The sequence below is a fragment of the Protopterus annectens genome, chromosome 1.part0, assembly GCF_019279795.1.
Source record: "Protopterus annectens isolate FY-2018-M chromosome 1.part0, PAN1.0, whole genome shotgun sequence".
NCBI lineage: Eukaryota > Metazoa > Chordata > Ceratodontiformes > Protopteridae > Protopterus > Protopterus annectens.
Window position 1 is genome coordinate 354,371,068 of NC_056725.1, and position 15,594 is coordinate 354,386,661.

Below are 15,594 nucleotides of genomic sequence, written 5' to 3' on the forward strand. Positions count from 1 at the left end.
TTATATAGCCTACCTAATCATGAAGGGATTCACATCTAGATCAGGGGAGGTCATCGTACCTCTTTACTCATCCCTCATCAGGTTCATAATTGAGTACAATGCCCCTTTTGGGATGTACCTTACCAGACACTTGCAGCAACTGGAAAGACCCCAAAAGTACCTCACCAAGAGGATCAAAGCGCTCAAACAGATGCCATATGCTGCCCGGTTAAAGAAACTCCAGCTCTACTCAGTGGCATACCACCTGCTCAGAGGCGATCTGTGCCTGACGTATAAAGCCATGTCCAACCCGGAATTAATGGACATGCTGCACCTCAGAAAATCCAAATCCCATTGAGCTACGCCTCGAGACTTGAACCTCAGCACTGAAATAAATAGGACATGCTGGAGGGACAGATTCATAACCCAGAGGCTCCCTTCACTCTGGAATAAAATCCCAGTCCAGGTTAGGCAGAGTCCCACATTGACTTTCTTCAAGAGGAATCTTGATGAGTGGATGGGAGATCATAGGTTTACCCTGGCTATCACTTCTGTGTCACTGTTAGACAGAGGCACAGTATATTAACCTCAAAAAAAGGCATAGAAAAATTAATTTAAAATGGGTGGCGAAAGCCAAACACACTCTGGCTAGGCTTATAAATGCCCTAGGGCAGATAGCCCAGTAGGAACCTATGAACCTATGAACCTTTCAGGTGAAACCTTAGATGCTGTTCAAGAAAATTACCACTGATATCTACACTGTAAGTGGCACCTCTTGAGAGATTTTCAGTGTTTATTATATTGCTAGTTATACAATCAAGCACACATTCTCTTTCATATTTCTGTAAATTTCTCAATAAACATGTATAAAGACTTTTGCCTAGAACTAACAATCTATGCCTAGGTTGTACAGTTTCCAAGATATAACAATTTATTTGTGAAAGTTTAGCAAAAAATGTATTTCTGGGTTTGTGTGCATTATATATATTATAGTATTCATGGGAAAATTATGAATGCCCTGTCTGTTATCACTGTAAATAAAACTTCCTGATAACACTACTATTTCTACAGTTTTACTAGCATTTATTATTCAGAAAATAAACACAGAATAGTGAATCTAAATAATGTTGTATTCCCTAGAGACCTTGCTCATTTTTTATTAAAATGTATAGATAATATATATATATATATATATATATATATATATATATATATATATATATATATATATATATATCTGCTTGCCCAGTAAACAAATTATTCAACCTTAATTTCATAGAATTTTGCTGTCAAATGTCTGGTATTTCTTGTATAAAAAGGAACATGCTCATACTCTTATAGGTGCTTGCTATGAAGCCATGAACCTATTACTTTTTGTGCAGTCATACATAGCAGTATTGCCAACTGCCTGTCTTGAGTCAAAAATAAAAAAAAGAGTTTATACAGGTCTACTAAGGTAGTCATATCGGATCTTAATATACATTAGGTAAGGGATACTAAACAGGGTCAGATAGAGCACAGTTATATAAATATTTTACCTGGTCCTCTGTAGTACAGTCCACAGTAATTTCTCTTAATATTAAACTTTCAAAAAGTTGCTGAAAACTGTGTAATGGTTTACACGTGAATGATGATTTTAGTGGGCTTCCAAATAGCTTTAGACATTTCCACATAAAATGTCTCTGTGAGGACATTTTCTCCTCTTTAGTCACTTTTTTAATAATTAAAGAACTTTAATAGCTACCCTTCTAAATGGTTCCTTTGAAAAATGTAAGCCATAGTTACAGCAGCTTGAAACAAATCTACAATCTGCATTGTAGTTTTCTTTTACCACATAATAGCAGTCATTTGCTTGCTCTTATCAGGATAAAGCTACATACATTTCCTTTTAAGCATCTAACCAGATAATGCTTGCCTGCATTTAAGTGACTTATCAGAGTCTGACTAACTTATTTCCTCTCTTAAAAATATTCCTGTCAAAAACGTCATTCCTTTCTGGTGTTACAGCATCATTAATTCATTCAAGTAGCTGTAATATGCAGTTGTGCTTAATACATATTTTACATATCTACTGTGAAAAAAAAAGGAAAGGAAATACTTTAACCAAGCAGTCATATTTTTTTTAACAATTGCACAGCTGGTTGGAATGAGCTTTAAGTCTCTTTCAACCTCAGACTTTAAATGCCATTCAAGTCATGCCATGCAGTGAGAAGTTCAGCACCTGAAAATTATTTTTACTTTGAAGATTATAATTTTCTTCCTCTGCCCCCTCAAAAATTATGAAGCTGTGTTGTAGAACTCAAATCATTCTGTGAAATGTTGACAGCTTTTCTTTTGTACAGCAATATAACTAGATGATACAGTCCTAAAACTTCCTGCTTGTTTATTCTGTGTGTATTGCTCTCATTTAAAATATACATATGCCATTTTGTAATGTCTTTGAAACAGTAATGTCGATATTATGACCATGTGATCTGACTATAGAGAGCACATCCTGGCTGCTCACACTAAGGTCAAGAACATAGCCTCAATGGGCCTGATAATATCCTAGGATGTCTCCAGAGTAGTCTAAAACCATGATGTATCAGGACCACTGGAGTTACTATTTAACTATAGTAGTAAAGCAGGCTCCATGCCATGAGAATGGGGAGCTGTAGCAGTCATCCCTTTTCATAAGTGCAGACCATCAACAGATCCCAGAAATTAGTCTAACGTCAAAGTCAAGGAAAGAATTATTATGGAAATGATCACTAAAAACAATGGAGACCTTCAGATACTGGGTCCATCCCAGCTCAGTTTTGTAAAAGGAAGGTTATGCATACTAAACCTGGTGGACTTTTTGAGAAGTTATCAAGACAATGGATGAGGATAAAACAGTGCAAACTGCCTATCTTGACCTGGCTAAGGCATTTGATACAATACCACACTCTGGCATTGATAAACTTCAGGAATTAAGCATAAACTCATATATAACACACTAGATAGCCAGCTGGCTCAAAGATAGAACCCAGAAAGTTAGGATTGGTGAAACCCCATCCTCAAGGATGTCAGTCACCATTAGGGTCCATCAAGGCTGTGTGCCTGGCCCACTACTCTTTAGCATCTACTTCTCAGAAGTCAAGGATAATGTCAAGGGCCTCTGGCTGACCAAGTTTGTAGATGATTGCATACTGGTAGCCATACCTCTCAACCTAGAAACATCAAAACTCTGGACAAAGGCCCATGAAAAATAGGTACAAATCTGTATGCTGAATAACATTTGCATGCATAATTATGTAACTCCACCCACTCCAATGGAATTGTGGCATACCAACTTTCAAATGCAAACTGAAGAACAAACAATCAAAATGTGACCCCCAGAGTCCGCCTGCAGCCATTCCAGTGTCCCATTACTTGGCTATTTCACCCCTTTTACCATAAACACTAATGTGCATACTGCTTTACTTCTACAATGATTTGGATTTTATTTTACATTTTATAGCACACACACTAATAGACATCTGCTAAACAAAGCAATAAAGTCTCACAATGAAAACAGACTTAGCATTAAAACCTCTCTGCCCTTAAAACTCACATTCACTGAAACCGCATTGAAAACCTCATCCAAAGAAAATGCATCTGGCCAGTGGTGGATAAAGATAACCTTTGGGCTGTTTTCCAATCATAGGCCCCTTATACACAAAACATACATGTGTTCTTTGATACATCTTCCTGACTGTATTAAATTATATTCCTTGTATCTTCTTCTTCTTTTGGCTTTTTCCCGGTTAGGGGTCGCCACAGTGGATCACCTTGTCCGCACATTGAATGGCAGTGGAGTTTTACAGTGTCGAGTTGCCAGCCCGGCGCCCAACCTTCCACAGAAGGCACACTCACACGCACACCTAGGGCCAATTTAGAGTGTCCAATCCACCTGCAGCATGTCTTTGGGATGTGGGAGGAAACCGGAGCACCCGGAGGAAACCCATGCGACCACAGGGAGGACATGCAGACTCCGCACAGAAGGTACCCCAGCCGAGGATCAAACCGGAGAACCTCTTGCTCTGAGGCAGCAATGCTAACCACTGCACCACCGTGGCCGCCCAGATTATATTCCTTGTATAATACAGCAAATTTGTTAGAGCTTGTTTTAAATTTGTTTTGAACATTTTTCCAGTAAGCAATGAAACAAACTGCCCAATTCAGAACATTTCCATCATAAAAGTCTACTCAGACATCTACAGTCCACCAGTATCAGTAGATATGCACACTATTTCTGCAGAAGTAAAAGTCATCTAAATAATTCCACATTAAAGAGATCTGTAACTAATGAAGACATTGCTGCTAGCAAACAACTTTATAATTCATTGCTTCATCTACAAGTAAAGTGCATGTTGCCCTTGAAGAATAAATTGCCTATGTTACATTAAAAAATGATGATATAGAACTATTTATAGCAAGGCAATACTCTGTAGATTTGGTCAATGGTACAAAACTATTTTCAAACAACTTATCATGCTGTACAGATAATGTGACACATTCATCGGTGAGAATAAAACTTTTTACAGGTAAGCACTGAATTCTGAGCATGCTGTTTGTTTATACAGTCTATACTTTACATAGCAAGACAGCTTGTAACACATCATATTACAGGCTGATGTTGTAGAACTATTTATAGCAAGGCAATACTCTGTAGATTGCAAACTTTGACTGGACCTGTCAGATTTTTTTTATTTCTGCTAGCTGGCTTATCCATTGCACCAAACCTATATTCATTGGCTACATTGGGAGAAGCGCTCTAAAGCAGAAGTAAAGAAAAAAAGTCATGCCATGCAACAAACGTGCAAGCAGAGATAATTGGTCTAAAGTTTACAACACATATCATAGATTGATAATGTAGAACTATTTATGTACAAGCCCATACTCTTAGCACACATCATAAATCATATAAACAGTTATTAAGACGACTCAAGTAATAAAATTATAAAATGCCGAAGTCATACAATGAGAGGAAAATGAAAGTATTATGAAGCCATTACTGCACAGAACAGGCAACAAAAACTAGGGAGAACAAATTCAGTTGACTATTTCAGAGACAGATTAAATACAAGGAATTATGTCAAAGCAATATGGAACAGGCCTCTGTTTTAGTGACCACTTGAATTCACAGGTAGAAATCCAGGTAAGATGCCAAACAATATTTTTTGCTGAAATTAAAAATGATCTCTTCATCACCATGCTGATGCCTCTGTCAGAAATTTTAAATCACAGAGAGGTTGAAAAATAGACCACCATTTTACTTATTCTATATTTTGTTTCATTTGTAAAATGCTGTGACTGGTGCTTAGACATTTTTAACATGGAAACTTTTATTTTTTTATTTAATAATTTTACATTTGTTGACCAGGATTGTCTGACTGAGCTGAAAAGCCCATTTTCAGCGGAGGCCTGGGGAGAAAAGCTCCAACATATTATACAATTTTCATTATAAATTAGCATTAAACAGTAATGTTACAGTATTATTACAAGGCGTTAAGTAGCAATACAATGTTATATAGTGTCAATAATCAGGAGTATAGCAAAACTGTTTACAAGATGTATAAAAAGAAATGTGTCATTAAGATGAATATAGTTTTTTTTTCCATTGGCATGGATGCCGTGAAGTTATCCACCTCTGTTTTTAGGAGTCCAAAGTCAGCTTTGGAGAAGTTTGTCATAGTGGATACCTTTGTGAGGGGTGTGAGTGAGATGTGGATTTCCATGGTGATTAGTTTGTGGTCAGATCTAACCAGGGAGGAACTGACTATTGTTGTAGAGCAACAGTTGCCCATGTTAGTAGTAACCAGGTCAAGGATGTTGCTTCTTCTAGTGGGGGTAAGAATGAGCTGATCTGGGGCATTGGAACTGATGAATTCCAGGAAGCATTAGGCCAATTAATTGGTGCTTGAGTAGTTTTCCCAGTTGATGAAGGGGTAGTTGAAGTCTCCTAGTATGAGAGTGTTGTGATGGACCTTGATAGATTCCAGGGTGCTTAGGAATGTGGAATGAGAGTTTAGGGACATGGTTGGAGACCTATAGCAGGCAATGACCTGGATCACAGTCTTACCCAATGTTAGTTGTACCTGAAGTATCTCAGATGCATTATGCTGGGCTACTAGTCTGGAGGTGTGTATATCCTTTATGAATATGGAGACACCACCACCTTTGGAGCTTCAGTCCATATTTTTGGGGCCGAAAGGTGTGGAATGAGTTATAGTTGGCAGCGCAGGGGTGCTTTCTGCTGTTTTGAACCAGGCCTCCGTTACAGCACAAATGCCGATATTCTCCATTTTGAGGAGTGCTTCAAGCGAGTGCATTTTAAGATTTAGACTTATAGCGCTGAGCAGCATGACCCTCAGATTGCATTTATTTATTGCTGTTATGGTGATAATTTAGTCTTTGGAACTCCACCTAAAAAGGCACTATAGGGGTGGCAAGAGCCTTAGCCAGTACCCGGAAACCCAGGGGTGACAGAAGCAGGCCATCTCTGGCAAAGCATCGAGGTCTGTCTATCATGTCATCCTAAGCAGACAGATATCGGATCCCCTTAGAATGACACCAGAATCTTGGTCAATTGTTGAAGTCAATCGTTTTTTGTTTGTACTGCAGTATTATTCTGGGTGATGGTAGGATACTGCTCAGGGCTAGTGTCATACCTGCCTGGGCCACATAATCCAAGACCTCCACCATGTCTCTTTTCATGTAGTCCAGGGAGGCGCATTTTAGGTCATTTACACCCACATGGATAATGACAGAGTCATACTTGTACTTGTTGTGGAGTAACCTGAGTGTGTCTGTTATGTGTTGGATTCTGGCACCTGACAGGCAGCTGACTGTTACCTTCTCCTTATTCAACTTAGTAAGTAGGACATCTGTGTGCCTCACTATTAAATCTCCTATGATTAGTGTATTGGGTTTAGCCTTAGGGGCTAAGGTTAAGGGGCACACTGTGGAGGTGAGCTATGTGTCCTGTGGTTTGTGCTGTGTTGTGTTGGTCGAGTGCATTTTTGTCTTGGAAGTCTCTGCTGTTTGGGTAAATTTCTATTGAGTGCCTCCATGAAGGTGGGTGTGTGGTTTGTGCTTTTATGTGAGAGCTGTGATAGTGGGTGTTCTGGAGGGCTATGTTTTTCATGTGATGTGGTGCAGGTGTTGACCTTCTCCTCTTAACCAGCTAGCCCGGTCTTGGCTGGAGAGTGCATATCTTCCAGTTTGGTGATATAAGTACATCTCTCACAGGTCTGAGTGTTGGGAGGTAAGAGGAGAGGGTTGTCTGTGTACATGAGACAGTTGCTACACTGTCTCAAAATGCCCAAGTGCACCAGATTAATAGGAGAAAGCACAGGGAACTGCCCTTTAATCATGCCAGGAGGGGAGGTCATAACTACTAAGTAATGGAGCTATTTCTATGAAGAATGACTAGTTCTGATGGCTCTTAGATGTCCTATAATAATTGTTACAAAAATTTGTTGAAGTGCAAAGTGATTAGGCTATTTGAAGTGCAAGAGAGATAGAACTAGCAAGATCTAAGGGGAAAACTGAAGAGCAGACTTTCTGGTACCAGTCATAGTTTACCTAATCTCGGTGCCACCGAGCGGAGCTTAAACAAGCACAAACCTATGCAAACCCAGGATTTTAAACCAGAAAGTTGAATGGGATGAAAAAACTGCCCAAACATTCAATAAACTACATTTTCTGGGCCAGAAACTACTCCTCTTGTGGTAGATAAGCTACGTAGTTCTTACCATTTCAACTGATAAGCTAGAAGGCTTCCCTCCAGCACAAAAAGGTTTGGAGGGCTCAGAAGCTTACAAACAGTCCTGGATACAGCAGATCTGTATCAGGACTAAACTAGTTACAGGAAATGCGGAAACAAGTGCAAACATGGACTTTTAAACCAGAAAATAAGCTGCTGTCTTTGGACTTGAACCGCGAATACCTGCATGTAAAGTTGCAACTTTAACCACTACACTACCCAGGATGATGAGGTTCTCTTGAGTGAGATTAGACAGGATTTGTTTGTGCACACAATGCTCAAGAATATTGGAGATGGGAGAGAGTATAGCAATTTGGTGATAATTAGAGAGTTTACCTTTGTGTATAGGTATGGTGTGGCATTTCTTTCAGAGCGTCGGGAAAGTGGATTCACAGATTGAGCTGTTAATGAGGGTGGAGGCTGGGTATGCTATGGAGTTAACAGCCGTCTTTAGGAAGAGCAATGGCAAGTTATCATCTGATGGGGAACATGGTTTAAGTATGAGACAATTTTTAATGTAGCTAGTAGGGATGTGTTTTATTGATAAAGGACATTTTTGTAGTGTGGGGGTTGTTGGGGGGTGAGGGATTGTTTGCTTTGGAAGTTGACATACGTTTGGCAATGGTATCGATAAATTATGTATTGAATATGGAGATAGTGGTTTGGGGTGAATTAGGGCAGGGGTTTGGTGATGAGTGTTCCAGAATTTTTTGGGATTTGTAGGTTCTACAGTTAGGGGTTTGTGGTAGCTTTTTTTTGTTTTGTTTGTTTTTTGTTTTAATCTATGCTTGTGTTTTTTGGCTAGAATATGGAATCCAAAACAAGATATCCAGCACCAGGAGAAGTTGCAATTAAATCTTGAAATATCAATAATAATTTTCTTAATTACTTAAATAATTAATGGATGATTGTAATCAATTCTTCTGACTTTTTTTCTTACTTAAGCATGTGGAATTGTCTATTCACATTAATGCACTGAAGAAGGCTATTACTCAGCTGAAACCGGTTTGCTGCTTATGGATTTTTTGGGTTTGCCCTAATAAATATATTTCAAGATTTAATTGCAACGTCTCCTGGTGATGGATATCTTGTTTTGGATTCTACATTATGGTTTAATCTGTGCACCCTGTCTCCTTGCGAATATTTGTTTCGGTCTAGGATATGGAATTCCCTATATTTTTGAAAGTGTGTGTGATTTTGTCTTTATCCAGCGTTTCCATGCAGAATCTCTATTTTAGATGAGGGATAGGGTTGACTTCATGAGCCAGGGTGAACAACATGATTTGTCTCTGACAGTTCTTCAAGGAGCTAGGGAATGTAGAGTATTTAGGAAGATGGTGTTGAAATGAAGAACAGCTTCATCAAGAGAGAGGTGAGCAAGGAAGGACCAATCAATTGCTGATATATAGTTGTTGAAAGTCTCAGGGTTGAAGTTGGTTAGCTTATGGCATTCCTGGAATTTATGAGGTCTAGTGAGGTGGGGGAAATCTTTGGGCATGTATAGGGGAGTGATCACTAATTGACTCTGGGATTCGGGGTAGTGTCAGAAATTAAGATGGGAGACAAGGATACAGTCAAGGATAGAACTAGTGTTTGTGGATTTGTAAAGAAAAGGGGGAAAAGATGTAAGTTGGGTGTAGCCATACAGGTGTATGCTGGTGGTACAGGAGTTAGAGGTGAGGGCAAGCCAATTATATTAATATGACATAGTATGATAGTTTCATAAGGCATACTGTCAGCCGTCCAGTGAAGAATCTGTTCTAGGAAAAGTATGTTATCTCCAGAGGGTATATAGATAACAACTATTGTTAGGGTTTTGTGGTTGTTAAGTTTGCAATTAGCAATGATGAGTTCAGCTGGGTGAAGAAAGGGGGGTTGGTTAGGGGGGATAAGATTAGGAGGTCTGAGTACATAATGGCTACACCTCTCCTATTTTATATTTTCTATGAAGACATAAGATGTTGTAGCCAGGAAAGAGAAATTCCTTGTCCATGTTATGTGATTTCAGCCATGTTTCAGAGAGAGAAAGAGATTATGTGAGGGGAATATCTGGTTATCTAAGAGTGAAATTCAGTTGTCTTGTTAAGAATGCTGTGCATGTTGCTCAAGTAAAAGGAGAGATGTTTGAGACTAGGGTTTGGTACTTGCAGGAGTGTGTGAGTCGTGCTGGTGGCAGCAGATAAATTGTTGTGTCGGCCTGGGTTGGGATGAATGTCACCTGAAAGTCTAAGGGTGTTGCAGAGGTGGAACAGAAGTGATTTACTGGGGTAAGGCGGAGACATTTCAGTTGTTTTTTGTTTATGTAGAAAGGTATTTCGAAAGAATCTGCTTTTGAGTAGAGTGTTTTCAGTGTAGGAGAGGATAGTGGGTGATGTAGGAGAGGAGTAATGGCTAAGTGTTTGTAGTGTAGGAGGGTGTAGGGGAGTTGGGATGTAGGTTAAGTTGATTGTGATAAGAGGTAAGGTAAGACAGGAGAAGAAGAAAAAGAAAGGATAAGAGAAGATGGAGGAACATAGGGGTGGATAAAGGGTAAGATGGGGTGGATGGTGTGTGAGTGGAGTAAGGTGAGTGGGATTATTATCAGGAGGGGGGATAGGGTAAGTGAGTGAGGGGAGAGGTATACGTTTGAGTGAGTTGGATGGTGGGAGGGGCTTGGATGGTGGGGTAGGATCTGATTGGCTGAGGTTAAGGGATGTTGAAGTGTAGAGGGAGTGGGGAAAAAGATGGTTAGCTATAAAAGAAATTGAGTCAGGGGTGGGTGGGAATGAGGGTAGGATAGGGGAGCAGAGTGAGCCTGAGTGGACTGGCCCAGGCTAAGTAGAAACTAGTAACGAAAAACAATCAGAAATGCAGGTGAGTCTGTTAGAATGATTTGCTAGAAAAGACAGTAGGGGAAGAGTACCAAAGATTAGGAAACACAACGATTCTGTAAAGTATAAGAAAAAAAAACTTGAAAAGAAGGTTTAGATTAGTGAGAGGAGAGTTTGCTAGAGATGGGAGGTAGAGTGCAGCAGAATGAGCAGAAGTAAGGCACTATAACAATTGCAAATAGCTAAGGACTTGGGGAAAAGTACAGCACAGAAAGGAGAAAGTTATTATCTTGCAGTTCCTGCAGTAGAGAAAAGTGACCAGGAATGACAGTTTGGGCAAAGATTAAAGGGACTAGAGAGCTGGGGGATAAGAGGTGCTGGAGTTAAGCAGTGGTGATATATGAGGTACCGTTGGCTTAAAAAAACAACTAGTTGATGTTTAGGTATGCTATACAGTTTGTACAAACATTAGGTAAAAAGAGTAGAGAATATTCAGTTACGTGGTTGGAGTGTCCAGCAGCAGGTATGCAGTGATCTCCTTCTGAAGTGAAGTTTTTTTTTATGTTTTCTTTTATTTTTATTGTTTTGCTTACCTTACAATTGGCTGTCAGTGAGGGGAGAGGTCAGATTTAGATGAGCAGCCAGGTGAAAAAAATAGAAAGAATAAAGAAGAGGATAAGAGGCCAAGATAGCAATATGGTAGAGGATAAGATAGAGAGAAACATGGTTGAGGGGAAGTAGGAGAATTCATAGGATGAGGATAAAATTAGGTATAGGAGAGAGAGGAGCAAGAGGATATGAGAAAGCTTAGGTACAAACTGGCAGTAATAGGCATTAAATAAAAAAATAACTATTCTACCCTAGTTGCAGACTTCACTTAAATTCAAGCAAACAAGCAATAAGTCATAATATTCAAAAGCATTGATTAGGCAATAACAGTCAGTTGAGGTATGAAGATGCAAGGTATTAAATCAGTGTTACACTGTTCTGCCTTAATAGCAGACTAAACTGAAGTTAAGCAAACAGGCAAAAAAGCATAGTATTCAAAAGGCAGTAGCAGACAGTTTGTGTATATAGAAAAAGCATGGATAATAATTTGCTTCTTTAAAGCAGCAATAGTAGTAATTGTACATCTCAATAGAAGGCACTATATTACTGCCAGTTGTCAGATTAACATATACTATGAAGTGCCATCTAGAGGGGTAGCTATGCTATTGTACTGACCAGCTAGGCTCTCAAACACTGATGGAGCAGTAGGGTAAAAATACAATTAATATGCAGCATATATTGTGAGCAACACAATTAGATATCTGTATCAGAGAGCTAATTATTATCTATATCCATGACCAAGCAAACTAGCATAAAGCTGGGGTGGGGTTCAATCAGTGGTATAGTGAGAAGAAGTAGCAGAGGCAGATGCCAATGTACATTAACCTCTGAAATTTCTAAGCTGGATAAATTAGGATTTGTTTAGACAAGTGCAAGACCATGCAGCCATCCGTATTTTTCCTTTTGAAGATTAAAGGATTAAAGATGCTGCAGTACTAGTCGTGTCTTGTTGGAATGGCCTGCACTGAGGGCATAGACTATGCGCATATGCGTCTAGTGTGTCTCCCATACTAGAAATATAATATAGGTTTGTCTAGGAAAGGACTGAATAATAAATGACCATGCTGGTTTACTGGTATATAAAACAGACTGTGGTGAGAGGAAATTAGCATTCGCTGCTCTACTGAGGTACATACAAAATTCAGCTACAGAAACAAGCAAAATGATCCTGGTGTCCAACAATTAAGCAGAGAACAAGCAATAGCTTCTGGTATCCAACAATTAAGCAGTGAACAAGTCTTACAGTGTAAAAGAACCAGTAAGTAATAGTTTTCCAACACAAGCGATGAGTCATGGTATTAGCTAACTAGTCGATTTGATGCAACATTGTCCAAGAGGTCACACAAAATTGCATCTATGGAGTTAAATCAATAGCTATTCCAGTGAATTGTTACAAAATGTGAAACCTGGCTGATATACTAACTGATATAGCACAGCATTGCTTAATAAGTAGCAAGTACATGGAGTTTAAGGTTTATATCTAAAAAATATGGTAATGACAGAGCAAAGGATGCTAACAGAATTCAAGTCAGCTTCCTTTGTTAACAGCACAAAATGAGGAAAAAGTGGTGTCAGAAGCAGACGAGTTCGTACATCACCAATGCGCATCTGTGGGGTGGGCCGAAGCAGAAGAGGGGAGGAAAGAAAGAGCTCTAAGCTCCGAATGCTAATTTAAATGCTGCAAGGCATCATGGGAGTTAAGGGCAGAGAATAAGGATCCTAACATGGGGAATGAGATGGAAAAGGACATAGGATAGAGTAGTGCATGGATAGGGAGAAGATAAGGCTTAAGGGATGGCCCAGACCAAGTAAAAAATAGCTACAAAAAAACAATCAGAAATGCATATATGTCTGTTAAGAGTGATTTGCTAGTAGAGAGGGTAGGGGCAGAATTGGGAAGATTAGGGAACATAACAATTCTGTAAAGTTTAACAGAAAAATTGAAAAGAGGGTGTAGATTAGGGACAGGAGAGTTTGCTAGTAATGGGAGGAAGAGTGCAGCAGAACGAGCAGAGGTAAGGCACTATAATGACTGGAAATATTTAAGGAATTGGTATCAAGAAAGGATATAGGAATTATCTTGCAGATTCTCCTGTAGAGAAAAGTGACCAGGAATGACAGTTTGAGCACTGGTAATGTACGAGGTACTGCTGGCTTAAAAACAACTAGTTGACGTTTGGGTATGCAATACAGTTTGTACATACATTAGGAAGGAAGGGTAGAGAATATCCCATTACAGGTTTGGAGCATCTGGCAGCAGGTATGCAGTGGTTTCCTTCTGAAGTGAAGTTTTTTTATGTTTTTTTTATTCTTATTGTTTTTTTTTTTTGTAACCCTCCAATTGGCTGTCAGTGAGGGGAGAGGTTAGAATTGGGTGAGCAACAATAGGTAAGAAGAGTAGAGAATATCCAGTTATGGGGTAGGAGAATCCAGCAGGAGGTATGCAGTGGTTTCCTCCTGAAGTGAAGTTTTTTTATGTTTTTTTTTATTCTTACTGTTTTTTTTGTAACCCTCCAATTGGCTGTCAGTGAGGGGAGAGGTTAGAATTGGGTGAGCAACAATAGGTAAGAAGAGTAGAGAATATCCAGTTACGGGGTAGGAGAATCCAGCAGGAAGTATGCAGTGGTTTCCTTCTGAAGTGAATTTTTTTTTATGTTTTTTTTAATTTTTTTTTATTTTTTATTATTATCATTGTTTTTTTCTACCCCTCCAATTAGCTTGCAGTAAGAGGAGAGGTCAGAGTTGGGTGAGCAGCTTTGTTAACAGCACAAAATGAGGGAATAGTGGAGTCAGAAGCAGACAAGGTGTTACTACATTACCAATGCAGGTCCATGTTCTGGGCTGAAGCAGAAGAGCAGAGGAACTATGAATCGCTCTATCAATCTCCCTTCCAGTAAAGGAGAGTACATGCTGCACCTTTTAGCTGTGCATAGACATCTTCGATTCTATATCCACAGAGCCAATGATTTCAGGAAATCAAACCAGCTGTTTATTTCCTTTTCAAAGAAAACTACTGAATCTGTATCAAAGGTAACTTTAGCCATGTGGCTCACTGATTACATTTCTTTTGTCTATAAGGAAAATGGATGGACTCTTCCTAAACTTCTTCAGGTTCACTGCTAAATCTGTGGCCTTCTCCTCTGCCTTTTGGTCTAGAGCCTCTAGGCATGATAGTTTTGGAGCTGCCATTTGGTTCAAACTCACATACCTTCATTGATCACTACAAACTGGGCATCATATCTAGGAACAGCATGGCACTTGGATCCACTGTACTCTGGAAAATCCTTCCTTGATGACCACCTTAGGATTCTGTAGCTGGGACTCTGGCCCACTGGTTGAGGAACAGAAGAAAAAGAACATCAGATATAAGATATGTACTCACATAATTATGCATCTTTGTTGTCTGTTGTCATCCCTCCTCAACCTCCTACCCTCCACCCCCCCTACAGAATTTTTTTTTAAATTCTAGCTCTCCTAGTTCGACCTGAGGAGTAATATATTGCTGGACTTTTAATGAGCTTCAGCTCTTTTCCTCTTTGTTTACTACGTTATGCAATTATTTCATGGGGATGTTGTTTTATGTTATCTGTATTACTCCCCCCGATAGCTGTTTTACACTTGCTGTAGAATGAAGGGAGGGAGATCCAAGTCTTTAGAAGTGGCCAAAGTCAGACCTGAGGTCAAATCAGAAACCCATCCATTGAGGAAGGAGAAAAACAGACAACATGGATGCATAGTCATGGTGAGTACACAACTTTCATTTTCCCTGAATTCAATTACTGTTTTCTTTCTGAAATCAGTACAGGGACTGAAGTGACAAAGCTGTTGGGGAAATTAAATGTATTTATTTTTTTTTATCTTTGCGTTGATCGAGTAAGTCCACTGGATGCTATTGTCCCTTTACAGGGATGAGCTGGGAGCACTGTCTGTTTAAGTGACTTGTTCAGTTACACAGTTAAGCACATGAAGGTGGCAGGAATTGAACACTGTACAGGAGCCAGCCCATTAATAGCTCATGGCTTTAGTTCTCAGTGCTAAATGTCTAATAATATTGTCAACTTAGAGAAAATGATATGGTTTTACTTTTGCTATGATATTTAATTGGTATACATATGATACAGATGCATTCAAAATAACATCCTTTTTTTACCCTAGCATGACATTTGTAACTATTGGAACCCACACCAGAGAAACATGGGTTTCGGATTCAACTTCAGATCTGACTTTGGCCACTTCTAAAGACTTGGCTCTGTAGAACAAGGAATAATTCATTGAATTCTTACAGCCTGCCTGCTTGCTGAAAGTAATTTCTAATTAAATCATATAGAGTCATTATTCTGAACTGCAATGTGTCATTCAAAGAAAACATAGCATCTGTTCTGACATTATTACCAGATGTTATATTAATTGTTAAGCGGAAAATGT